This window comes from Heterodontus francisci, chromosome 28 (assembly GCF_036365525.1).
Source record: "Heterodontus francisci isolate sHetFra1 chromosome 28, sHetFra1.hap1, whole genome shotgun sequence".
Taxonomy (NCBI): domain Eukaryota; kingdom Metazoa; phylum Chordata; class Chondrichthyes; order Heterodontiformes; family Heterodontidae; genus Heterodontus; species Heterodontus francisci.
In genome coordinates, this window is record NC_090398.1 from 25682583 (window position 1) to 25695022 (window position 12440).

The following is a 12440-nucleotide window of genomic DNA, read 5'->3' on the forward strand; positions in this document are numbered from 1 at the left end:
TTACTATATTGATTGCTATTTTTATTGCTGTTTGCAGTAATATACAATTATAGTACACAGGCACAACGTCCTGAATGGCCTCCTTGTGTGATGTAAGATTCGATAATCTAATTCGATATTTTCAAAAGCAACTTGGCGAATGGCACTTCAGGAACTTTGTCACAAGCCTATATTTAATTTAAAAAATGAAGGTTTCTTCATCTGTGAAATGATTTCCAACTTCTCAATTGGCATACAACATTTCTCTGTTTGACCTGCATCGCCCATCACCTAAAACTGTTATCGATGCGTCAGATGCGCTGAATAACTAGAATAAAACAGCTTCTCTTGTTTCCATTCTAATCTGTTAAATTGCACTTTGCATGGACAGCATGGATTTTACTTCCAATGCTGTTATATTGGACGATGGAGCATGTGGAGTTAACGTGCCCTTTATGATAAACACATTGTCAGCAGGAGCACAAACTACAACCCACGGTGTTTTGTTAGTACGTAAGACCTACAGCTGGTTTCAGTGGCATGTGTTTTGCAGAGAAGTGTTCAGTTAAGCATTTCTGGACAAACCCATTATTAACGTCGTCTTTTATGGAACCTGATTGCACCACACAGTGGTATGCACAATTCTAATCTGCATATTATACAAAAAGTGTATCGAAACATTGGCGATGTGGCAATAAAAAAATTACAAAGATGAATCTACAGCTGAGATCTTGCTTATCAGGGAAGTCTTGACAGGCTGGGGCTCTTTTCTCTGAATGAAATAAGACAAAGCGATGACACGATGAATAGGTAAAATTACGAAGATGTTTGATAAGGTAGACGTAGGAGGAAAAACCCATAAATGCGAGATTTTTATGAAAATAGTTGACAAAGAATTGAGGGTAAAACATTTTTAAACCTGGAACGTGGTTACAACTGGAACTCGAACTCACTACCACAGGAAAATTGCGGTAAATAGTATGGATGCTTTCAAGAGGATGCTCGAGAAATGCGTGAGGAAGGAAGGAACAGAAAAAGTCTGCTCATAGATCAGGGGTGGGCAGCCTTTCTGCGTGAGGGACTACATTACAAATGTTGTCCTACTTATGGGGGTGGTGAGCAAAGTTTGGAATGATAAAGGCATTATAAATGTATTTTGCTCTTAGTTCAAACAACAAAAGATGTGCATTTTGTTGAACAAACTTTACATTTGAAGACTAATTTATTAATTTACTATGTTGAACACTGATTTAGTGAGATGCCTGCCATTGTTTTTGCTTGCAAAAGGAGTCAATGTCTGCCTGCACACTTGATGTGGTGATGCAGAGTATTCCAGGTAGATGTACAACTGTCAAGAGTGATCGTGATCACCCTCTCCCATTTCCTGTGTCTGTCTGTCTCTCTGTTTCTCCCTCTCTCACTCTCCCCGCCACCACCCCGCGTCTGTCTCTCTCACTCCGCCTCTCTGTGTCTGCCTGTCTGTCTCTCTCCGTCTCTTTGTGTCTCTATCTAGATGAAGAATATTGGAAGGAAGGTCGTCCGGTGCATAGACACTGGCATAGTCATGTTGGATTGAATGGACTGCTTTGGTGCTTTATATTATATTTAATTCCATTTATTCGTTGTTATTTGCCAGAAGTGACAATAATATCTACCATTATGAGATATCTGTGGAAATTCTGCATCTCAGAGGGTCAATAAACATGGCTGAAATTAAGCAAAAGTATGATTTGCTTCATTTTGTTTTACTCTTTGTCTAAATGTGTTCATATTGTTACGACCCAGGCGGTTGTAATGCACTGTTAATTCAGTCCCTCTACTGCACAGTTCATAGCATTTCTAATATTGTTTCGCACCTCCTGGAACAATAAACAATTTAAACACATTTTGTATCCACCAGAATAAATCACAGCAAGCCAGGTTTGTTTACACAACAACAAAATAAACTATTTATTAATCAACTAAATCTTAAACAATAGTGATATAAATCTACCCATGAAAAAACATTTTTTGCACCTTATTCTTCCTAACCCTCACGTGCACACAGTTAGTATCAAAAATGGTTAACCGGTGGAAAGGCTTTTTGGCGTTCAACTGCTCCTTAGGAATAATAAAATAATTGCGATTTCACGGTGTGATAGGATATTTCTGAGTTGGTGAGATGTTCCAGAGTCAAATTGTCGGATGCCATTTGAAGACTCTCCAGGGGAACAGTCCAGTTCGCCTAGTTGATGAACAGTCTGTGATGGGTAGGCGTTGAAGGCAATTCGTCTGCAGCAGGCGTCAAACAGATATTTCAGCAAAGGGTGCAGCAACAACTCTACTTGGACTTTGAAGCAGCAGTCTAGCAATAGAAGCTTTCTTGATTTTCAGGATCTCCCAAAACGCAAGAGGCAACAGGAATCATTCTTGAGGCAGGGGTTTTTCAGAGACTGGAGGCAATCGGTATCTACTACCTTTAAAATTGCAGGGCTTCCGCTCTGAAAAGCAATGTTCCTCGACAGGGTGTAGGAACTCCTCTTTTCCTCGGGTTTTTTGCTCTGCATGGGTCTTTTTCGGTCTCCAAATAGACCACAGCCACATCTCAAATGTATAAATACTTTTTCCCAAGAGAGGCAAATGTTCTTTTTCAAAGACTACCCCTTTTTTCTCTGGTGTACAAACACAGGTCCCAGCCAGCTCACTGCAATGCTTTTCAGTTCACAGTGCAAAGTGGAACTAAAACCTACAATCAAGTCTTGTGACAGTCATAAATCGTTCTTGTCATTTCCCTGGTGAGTTGCTTGGAAATTTTGCAGTCTGCACACTTCACTCAATTCAAACACCAAGGTTCTGCATTCCATGTTCACAGAGAAAAACCCTTTTTGTCAGTTTTTAAAAGTACACAGAATTGTTAGCTTTCATTAAAAAAAACTCTTGTGACAATATATGTATCTGCACCGATTCATTGCGTGTTTGCACGTTTTGCACTCTTAAAATTATACCTTTATGCGTTATGCACGTGCATCGTGTTCTTTTACGTTTTCGTATGTACCTCATATGTTTCTACATTGTGTAGATGCACAATTTGTACTTCTACATTGTGTGTATGTATATTGTGTGCTTTAATTCATGTGAACGTACTTCGAATACCATATATATACGGCAATTACATGGTTTGCTTCAGTTTAGAAAGATATCAGATCGGAGTATTTCTCCTTTGTCATTGACAAAAGTGTCCGGTAATTGGCAAAATGTTCCTGTTCCAACCTAATCCATTTTTATTTCGATGCCCCACTAGTATTACAAGATACCAGAGAATTTAGCTGCAGTTGACAGCCACATCAATTAATACCAATCGGAAACCAGTGTAATTTTAAAAATTGCAGAACGCCCAAACCTAATGTAATCATCAGCAAAGAATCACTCACACAGGAGTAAATGAAATTCAGCTGCCCAATACAGACCCGCCCACTTTTCCCTTCCAATGACTTCAATCTTGCCTGGTGTATGTTGGGCAGATTATTCAATATTGCCAGTTTTGCACAATTGATGACCGTTACACAATGATTTAGTGCCAAGCACAAGTAAACCGGAGCAGATACAGCTGGAATACTGTTTACAGTTCTGGTGGCCACACTATAGGAAGGATCTGATTGCACTGGAGAAGGTGTAGAGGAGATTCACCAGGATTTTGCCTGGGCTGGAGCATTTCAGCTATGAAGAGTGATTGGACAGGTAGGATTGTTTTCCTTAGAGCAGAGAAGGCTGAGGGGGACCTGATTGAGGTGTACCAAGTTATGAGGGGATAGATTGGGTCGATAGGAAGAAACTTTTTCTCTCAGTGAAGGTGTCAATAATCAGGGGTTTAGATTTAAGGTAAGGGGCACGAGGTTTTCGGGGGGAGAAAATCATCCAGAGGGTTGTTGGAATCTGGAACACACTGCCTGAAGAGGTGCTAGAGGCAGGAACTCTCACAACATTTAAGTAGTATTTAGACAAGCACTTGAAACGCCATAGCATACAAGGCTACGGGCCAAGTACTAGAAAATGGGATTAGAGTAGATAGGTGCTTGACGGCTGGCACGGATACAATGGACCAAAGAGCCTGTTTCTGTGCTGTATACGTTATGACTCTATGAGATACCATGATTTATCCATTGAATGATACAATTATATTTAACCTGACACCCATCAGCACACGAAGAAGTATTGCTGGAAAGTGAGAAAAGAAATGAAGAGCAGCACGGTTGACAGTAATGTTTCCTTTTCTATCGTGTTTATCTTATAGTTCCAAAAATGCATTGCTAGAACGGTCAGAAATTGGATTGCCATGTAAAAAAAACACATAGACTGTCGATAAATAGATGGATAGAATCTTAAAATCTTACCAGATAACGGACGATCTTCCTGTACATCGTGGCTGTGTCAGTTTTTGAATGATTCTCTCACGTTATTTTTTCCAATGCCCAGTAATCAGAAAGTATTGTTGTTCCCTCGGTTATAGTGATTCCTTTTACGATGCCAGAAAGAAAAGAATGTTAGTGAGCCCCAAAAGCAGAAGCTGTTGAGTAATCGAGGCTGTGCGTGAATGGTATATTATTCAAAAAGATTTGATCGCTTCATAATCCAGAGTTTTCGAAACAAAGATCGTTCCCTGGCCATCACATATTCCAATCTTATTCCATGAACCTAAAGCCGACTCTGCTTTTGAATGCCTCACACGTCGTGTTGTTATCATGTTTCAATTTGTATATTGGAGATAAGTATTGTAATTCCACACAGCCACATGCTGAACTAATGGTATAACCGAAGTGCACAGTCAGTTCAACCACAGATTTCATTTGTCTCTGAAGAACATTTGAGGCGACTAGTTATGAATCTGTTATTTAGGTGGAAAAGTCTAAAATGACGATGATTAAGACCATCTGGCAAAGAAAGACAAGCAGAAATACTGAAGATAATCCATCAGTAGCATTCAGGGTTGTTTCAGACTTTCGCTAATCATATTTGAATAAGAGGAACATTTATCGTGTTTTTTTTCTAATTTGCAGCGATTGTTGATACCACAATGATTGAAGGCAATGCAAAGGCCTCTTAATGCTTATAACTGGAGCTATATTATGACTGGGCGCACAAGAAGACCTTTTGGAAAAAACGACTGACCCCTTTCTGCATACCGATGAACAAAAAGGTACAAATACTGTAAAACCATTTGCTGTTAAGTTGGAGAAAGTATCTCCTTCATTTATCTAAACCATAACAAAAAGTAATCAGTCTGTCATCCTCAATAAGAACTATTTGCTACAAGAACATCACTGTATGTTAACAATCTTTTCTGTGAAGTGTATATGAAATATGTTTGTTATCTCGAACTTTATTATCTGTCATGGATAAATGGTCCACCATTCCGCTTCAGCGTTCAATCACCTATGCTTCCTCGATTCGTTTTATATAATTAACTCCACAATCCTATTTTAACATCTCATTTTGTCATTTTCTATGCACGTCAAACAATTCTAGATTCTGCCTCATCCATTTCATTCTCGACTACACGTTACCCTGCATGGCAATGTTCTCATATTTGGCAACTTCCTAATTACATCAGATGGTTTTATCATACCATTCCATGCCAATACATCAGCATTAATTTATAAGACAAGCTGAAATAAGTTTTATTCTTTGTAAAATGTTCATTTTATTGCCTGACAAATTTCCACTTACAATTGATATTGTTTCTTAGGTGATCCAATACTCTTACCTCACCGCCAAGGTGAGAGGGAGGATGTTTAAAGGGGATATTAATATTAATTAATAGACTGATTCATGCTTTATATGAATCCCGAGTTCCCATGTTGCAATTGAACCTTGTATTAATTTCTCCTCCCTATTTTGTTTAAAAATTTATGCAGCAGGTAAAGTATCTTCACCTCCCCTCCGCTGTCGGCATTCCGAAGGGAATGTTCCCTCCACGACACCCTGGTCCACTCCTCCATTACTCCCAATACCTCATCCCCTTCCCACGCAATCGCAGGAGGTGTAATATCCATCCTTCTACCTCTTCTCTCCTCACTATCCAAGCAATGATTTATTTGAACGTCTTTCAATTTAATATACTGTATTCACAGCTCACAATGCGGTTTGCTCCACATTGGGGAGACCAACGCAGATCGGGTGACTGCTTTGCGGAACCCCTCTGTTCAGTCTGAAAACATGACACCGAGCTTCTGGTCGTTTGCCAGTTCAACACACAGCCCTGCTCTCATGCCCACCTCCCTGTCCTCGGTCTGCTGCAGTGATCCAGTTAACATCAAGGCAAGCTCGAGAAACAGCATCTCATTTTCCAATTATGCACGCTATAGCCTACCTGACTGAACATTGAGTTCATTAATTTCAGAGCATGACAGGCCCTGTTTAGTTTAATTTTATTTTGTTCCATCTTTTTTACCATATACCTTCCTATTTTTCTTTTCCTGTTTCTGCTTTTGGCTAGGGCTGCTCATTATTCTGTCATTAACACTCTCTCTGCACTAATGCCTTGCCTTTCATCACATCATTATCACACTGTCTTTGCCTTTGCCCCATGACCACCTTGTCAGTTCATCTCTCCGGCCATCTGTCCCAACACACACCTTCCATTTGGTTCTCCTTTCTCCCCCACCCCTGCTATACATGCTTAAACCCTTTACCATTTCTAACCTTTTCCAGTTCTGATGAAAGGTTACCGACCTGAAACGTTACCTCTGCCTCTCTCTCCACAGATGCTGCCAGACCTGTTGTGTATTTCCAGCACTTTCTGTTTTTATATCAGATTTCCAAACTCCGCAGTATTTTGCTTTTATTTCATTTTATATCTTTATTGCATATCCCAAGAAAATCCGTTTTTTCAAATAAACAATAACCATATGTATATATATACATTGGAGGCCGATATGTTGTTCCATCCCATACACAGCAGCTAGAATATTGATATACTTTGATAGGCTTTACACACATGTTAATGCACTGCAAAATTTCACACAGACCTAACACAATTGTGATAACTGTGAAACATTTTCACACCTGCTATACTGAATCCCAAACACATCTGGCAGGTTCCCGATACACTGGGAAACCACCTGAAAGGATCCTGATGAAATGTTAAACCCCATACAAACCTGCAAGAACCCTGATGCAATGTGATACCACATGCACACCAGTGTTCAAGAAAGGTAGCAGGGATAAACCAGGTAATTACAGGTCAATAAGTGTAACATCAATGGTTGGGAAATTGTTGGAAAAAATGCTGAGCGACAGGATTAATCTCCACTTGGAGAGTCAGGAATTAATCAGGGAAAGTCAGCATGGCTTTGTCAGCGGGAGATCATGCCTTACAAACATGATTGAATTTTTCGAGGAGGTGACTAGGTGTGTAGATGACGGTAAACCAGTTGATGGCGACTATATGGACTTCAGTAATGCTTTTGATAAGGTCACCCAGGGGAGATTGGTTAAGGATATAAGAGCCCATGGGATACAGGGCAATTTGGCAAATTGGATCCAAAATTTGCTCCATGGCAGGAGGCAGAGAGTGATGGTCGAGGGTTGTTTTTGCGATTGGAAGCCTGTGACCTGTGGTGTACCACAGGGATCCGTGCTGGGACCCTTGCTGTTTATACTGTACATTAATGATTTGGATGTGAATATAGGATGTAGGATCAGTAAGTTCTCAGATGACACAAGAATTGGTGGTGTTGTAAATAGTGAGGAGGAAAGCCTTAGATTACAGGACGATATAGATGTGCTGGTAAGATGGGCAGAGTAGTGGCAAATGGAGAAGTGTGAGGTGATACATTTTGGGAGGACTAAAAGGCAAGGGAATATACAATGGATGTAGGACCCTAGGAAGTACAAAAGGTCAAAGGGACCTTGGTGTACTTGTCCATAGATCACTGAAGGCAGCAGCACAGCCAGATAAGGTGGTTAGGAAAACATATGGGATACTTGCCTTTATTAGCCGAGGCATAGAATATAAGAACAGGGAGGTTATGATGGTGCTGTATAAAACGCTACTGAGGACACAGCTGGAGTACTGTGTACAGTTCTGAGCACCACATTTCGGAAGGATGTGATTGCACTGGAGAGGGTGCAGGGGAGATTCACCGGGATATTGCCTGGGCTTGAGCATTCCATCTATGAAAAGAGACTGGATAGGCTAGGGTTGTTTTCCTTAGAACAGAGAAGGCTAAGGGGGGACATGATTGAGGCATACAAAATTATTCAGGGCATAATTAGGATGGATAGGAAGAAACATTTCCCTTAACGGAGATGTCAATAACCAGGGGGCATAGATTTGACGTAATGGGCAAGCGGTTTAGAGGGGGTTTCAGGAAAAAAAATTCACCCAGAGGATGGTTGGAATCTGGAACACACTGCCTGAAGGGGTGGTAGAGGCAGGAACCATCACAACATTTAAGACATATTTATATGAGCACTAGAAAAGCCATCGCATAGAAGGCTACAGGCCAAGTTCTGGAAGTGGGATTAGAATAGATTAGTGCTTGTTGGTCGGCACGGAGAAGATGGGCCGTAGGCCTGTTTCTGTGCTGTATAACTCTATGACTCTATGACACCAGGCAGAAAACTGATAACATGTGAACCCCATTAGGTACCAGGCAGTGACCTGACAAATTGAGAAAACTCAGGCACACCTGACAACATACTGACACACAATGAATCCTCACACATATCTGGCAGGAACGTGATAGGCTGTCAACCCAAGAAACCCAACGGGCTGGATCTCCATGTACATCTGTCGTGATCCCAATGCAATGCAAATTACAATGCACACCTTGCAGGATCCTGCTGCATTGAAACCCGTACACAGCTGCAGTATCCTGGCATACTGTGAAACTCCATACACTGCTTACAGCAACTTGGTGCGTATGGAAACCCTATACACTACTGGCTGGATCCTGAATTACCGTGGATCCCAATAAAAAAGAGGTAAACTTGTGATTCACCGTTGCACTGATCCTCGTGATCTATGAAAGCCAAACACAACAGGTAGAATCACAATACAGTGTGAAGCAACATACATAAAATCATAGAATCATAAAATGGATACACCACAGAAGTAGGCCATTCGTCCCGTCAAATGATTGCCAGCACTCTGCTAGAGCAAGTCAGCTGTTCCCACTCACCAGTGCTTCTCCCAGCACTGCATTCTCCCTATACCCCACCCCCATTTAGGTGCTTAGTCAATTCCCTGTTGAAAGGCAATTTGAATCTACCTCCACGGCCTTTTCAGGAAGTGTTTTCCAGATTGTAATTTCTCGCTGTGTAAAAAAATGCGTGTTTTCCTCATCTTGCCTTTGGTTCATTTGTCAATAATTTTAATTCTGTCTTCTGATTCTTGACTTTTTAGCCAATCTGAATAATTTCTCTCTATCTACATTGCCTACACCCCTCAAGAAGTTGAACCCATCTATCAAATCTCCTCTCAACTTTTCTTCTCCAAATATAATGATCCAGCTTCAACAATCTGTCCACATAACTGAGGTTCCTCATCGATGGAACCATTCTTGTAAATAGTTTCTGCATCTTCTCCAAAACATTCACATCATTCCTAAATTGCAGTGCCTTGAATTGGACACAATGCTGCAGTTGAGGACAAACCATTGCTTTATAAAGGTTCATCATAACTTCCCTTTGATACTTCCTTTTGCACTCTGTATCCCTATTTATAAAGTTCAAGATTCTGTAGGCCTTTTTAATCTTCTTCCTAAACTGCCCTGCCATCATCAACAATTTGGACACGTATGTCCACAGGTACCTCTGTTCCTGCACCCCGCTTACAATTGTATCAGTTATTTTATATTGCCTCTCTTCGTTTTTCCTACCAAACTGTATCACTTCACACCTCTCTGCATTAAATGTCATCTGCCATATGCTTGCCCATACCAATAGCTTGCCTATGTCCTCTGGAACTCTATCCCCATCCTTTTCACAATTCACTACACTTCCAAATTTACTATCATTTGTAAAGTTCGACATATTTCCCTGTACATACAAATCTAAGTCGGTCATATAGATCGGAAGATGCAGTGGTCTTAGTGGTCCATGGGAACACTGATGCATACCTTGCTTCAATCTGAAAATCAACAGATCTCCATTGTTCTTTGTTTGCTGTCACAGAGCCAAGTTCGTTTCCATGCTGCCGATTCCATCTGATACCACCGCCTTCAACTTTGCTGACAAGCCTGTTGTGGGACTATTTAAAAAACGCATTTTGTAAATCAATATATACCACATCACCGCCTTCAGTTTATCCCCATCCGTTGCATCAGCAAAAGCTCAAGAAGTTGGTTAAATAAATTTTGCCTTTAACAAAACCGTGCTGACGTATTTTACACAATCCACGACAGTGACTGTAAATTTTGGCTTGGATTATCATTTTGAAAAGTTTCCTCACGTCCTCGATTAGGTTAATAGTTGCTGGGTTTAATGCTTGAACCTTTTTTTCAACAAGTGTGCGGCATTTTCAGTTCTCCAGTCCTCTGGAACAATGTCAGTATCGAAGGAGGTTTGGAAGGTTATGGTCAGTACATCCGCATTTCCCCCCCCTTGTTTCATTCAGCATCCTGAATGCAAATTTATCCGGCTCTAGTGATGTATCAACTTTAATTACAGCCAACCATTCTAAAACCTCCGCTTTATCAGTATTTATCCCATCTTGAATCAACTCCCGCCTCTTTCACTATGATTTTGGCAGCATCATTGTTCTTGGTAAAGACAGGTTTCATGTACTTATTTCGTAACTCATCCATGCCTTCTGCTTGCATATGTGGGTCACCTTTTTGGCTCATAATCGGCTCCATTTCCAATTTATTTTCTAGTTATACGCCTAGAGACTACATTTTCCCCAGGTGGGAATGTAACTCAACTGTACCTAAACCATCTCATGAAAGGCAGCCCGCAAATCTGCTCTGAATCCTCTGAAAATGGCCCTTTTCCATCGAATTGCTTCTATTCCTGGTTGCTCATTCACCTTCAGCCAATCGAACTTAAATCTTATTATACTATAATCACTGCTCCTCAAATGTTTCCCGACTGACACATGATCCACTTGATCCATCTCATTCCTCAGAACCAGATTCATCAACGGCTTCTTCCCCGTTTGACCAGAAATATGCTGATCAGTGACATTGCCCTCTACACTCTTCAGAAATGGTCTGCCCTCTTTACTGGTTACACTATTACTACCCAACGTATATTATATAATATAAAAAATACATTTTCACTGCTACACAGTTCTTCCACCTCTCTGTAATTTCCCTGCAAATATTCTGCTTTATACCTTTCCCTCTGGTTAGTAGCATCTGGAATAAATCCTGCAGTGTCATAGTACCTCTATTGTTTCTTAACTCGAACCAAATACATTCTGTCGTTGACTCCTCTCTCTCTCTCTCTCTCTCTCTCGCTCCCTCTCCTTCTCTCTCTCTCTGTTTCTTTCTTCTGCGCTGTTCGTTTCTGTTCAATCAATACTGCAACTCCTTCACCTTGTTTTCGTTCCCTATCTTTCCTGAAAACCTGATACCAAGGAAGATTTAGTACACAGTCCTGTCCTTTTTAGAGCCAGATCTCAATTACTGCTTCGACATCATATTTTCAGGTGGCTCTCTGCAGTTTATCAACTCTTTTTGCCATGTTTTGTGTTTACGTGCCTGCATTGTAAAGCTGAATTAGAAATTATTGTATTTCTTCTTAGTCTGACCGTACGTAATATCTTACTAAGCCATATTTGAGTGCATTCTGTTACTTCCAATTCTTTATGTGCCTTGATTCTGCATCCTGGTAGATTATGGCTCTGATATCCCTCCCAAATATGTTTCAGCACTTTGCAACACCAGTGGCAGGCATCCCCTCAAGGATATTTCTACTTACCCAGTTAAATGCTAACCATTCAGTTTATATAGGTCCCTCCTCCCCCAGAACTATTCCCAAAGTCCGAGACAAATAATTCCCTCCATCTGGCACCTTCTTTCTAGTTACATATCAATGGACACTGTTCTCTTACTTCTATACCCGCAAGTACGTGTCACCTGGAATAATCCAGAGATTACAACCTTTGACGTCCAGCTTCATAATCCATTTTATAGCTTCCTAAACTCTTCCTGCAGAACCTCATTCTTCATTCCTCCTATGTGATTGGTACCCTGATGGATCACGTCCTCTGGCTGTTCACCTTCTTCACTCAAAATGTTGTGTAGCTGCTCAGTGACATCTTGGACTCTGGCAACAGTGAGGCACCATATCATGTTAAAACCTGCGTGCAACAGCAGAGACATCTGTGTATTTCCTAACATATAATTGCCTATCGCTATTGCTTTTGAAAACTACCCCTCCCCGCTCAGCTTTATCTTTTGAGTCACCCGTGGCTCTAGCTGCACTCCCAAGAGGAGCCATCACCCTCACCATTACTCAAAACCATACTGGTTAGA

General features: G+C 40.8%; 1 protein-coding gene across 10 annotated transcripts in view; it reads left to right on the plus strand.

Moving 5' to 3' along the window:
• The window catches only part of LOC137385147 (nucleotide-binding oligomerization domain-containing protein 2-like), a 125316-nt gene that overhangs the window by 79869 nt on the left and 33007 nt on the right, over window positions 1–12440 (plus strand). For all 10 annotated transcript variants that reach the window (XR_010977739.1, XM_068060074.1, XM_068060072.1 and 7 more), the window contains one exon: window positions 5013–5152. The gene's annotated coding sequence lies outside the window, so the exon portion shown is untranslated. The remainder of the gene's footprint in view (window positions 1–5012; window positions 5153–12440) is intronic.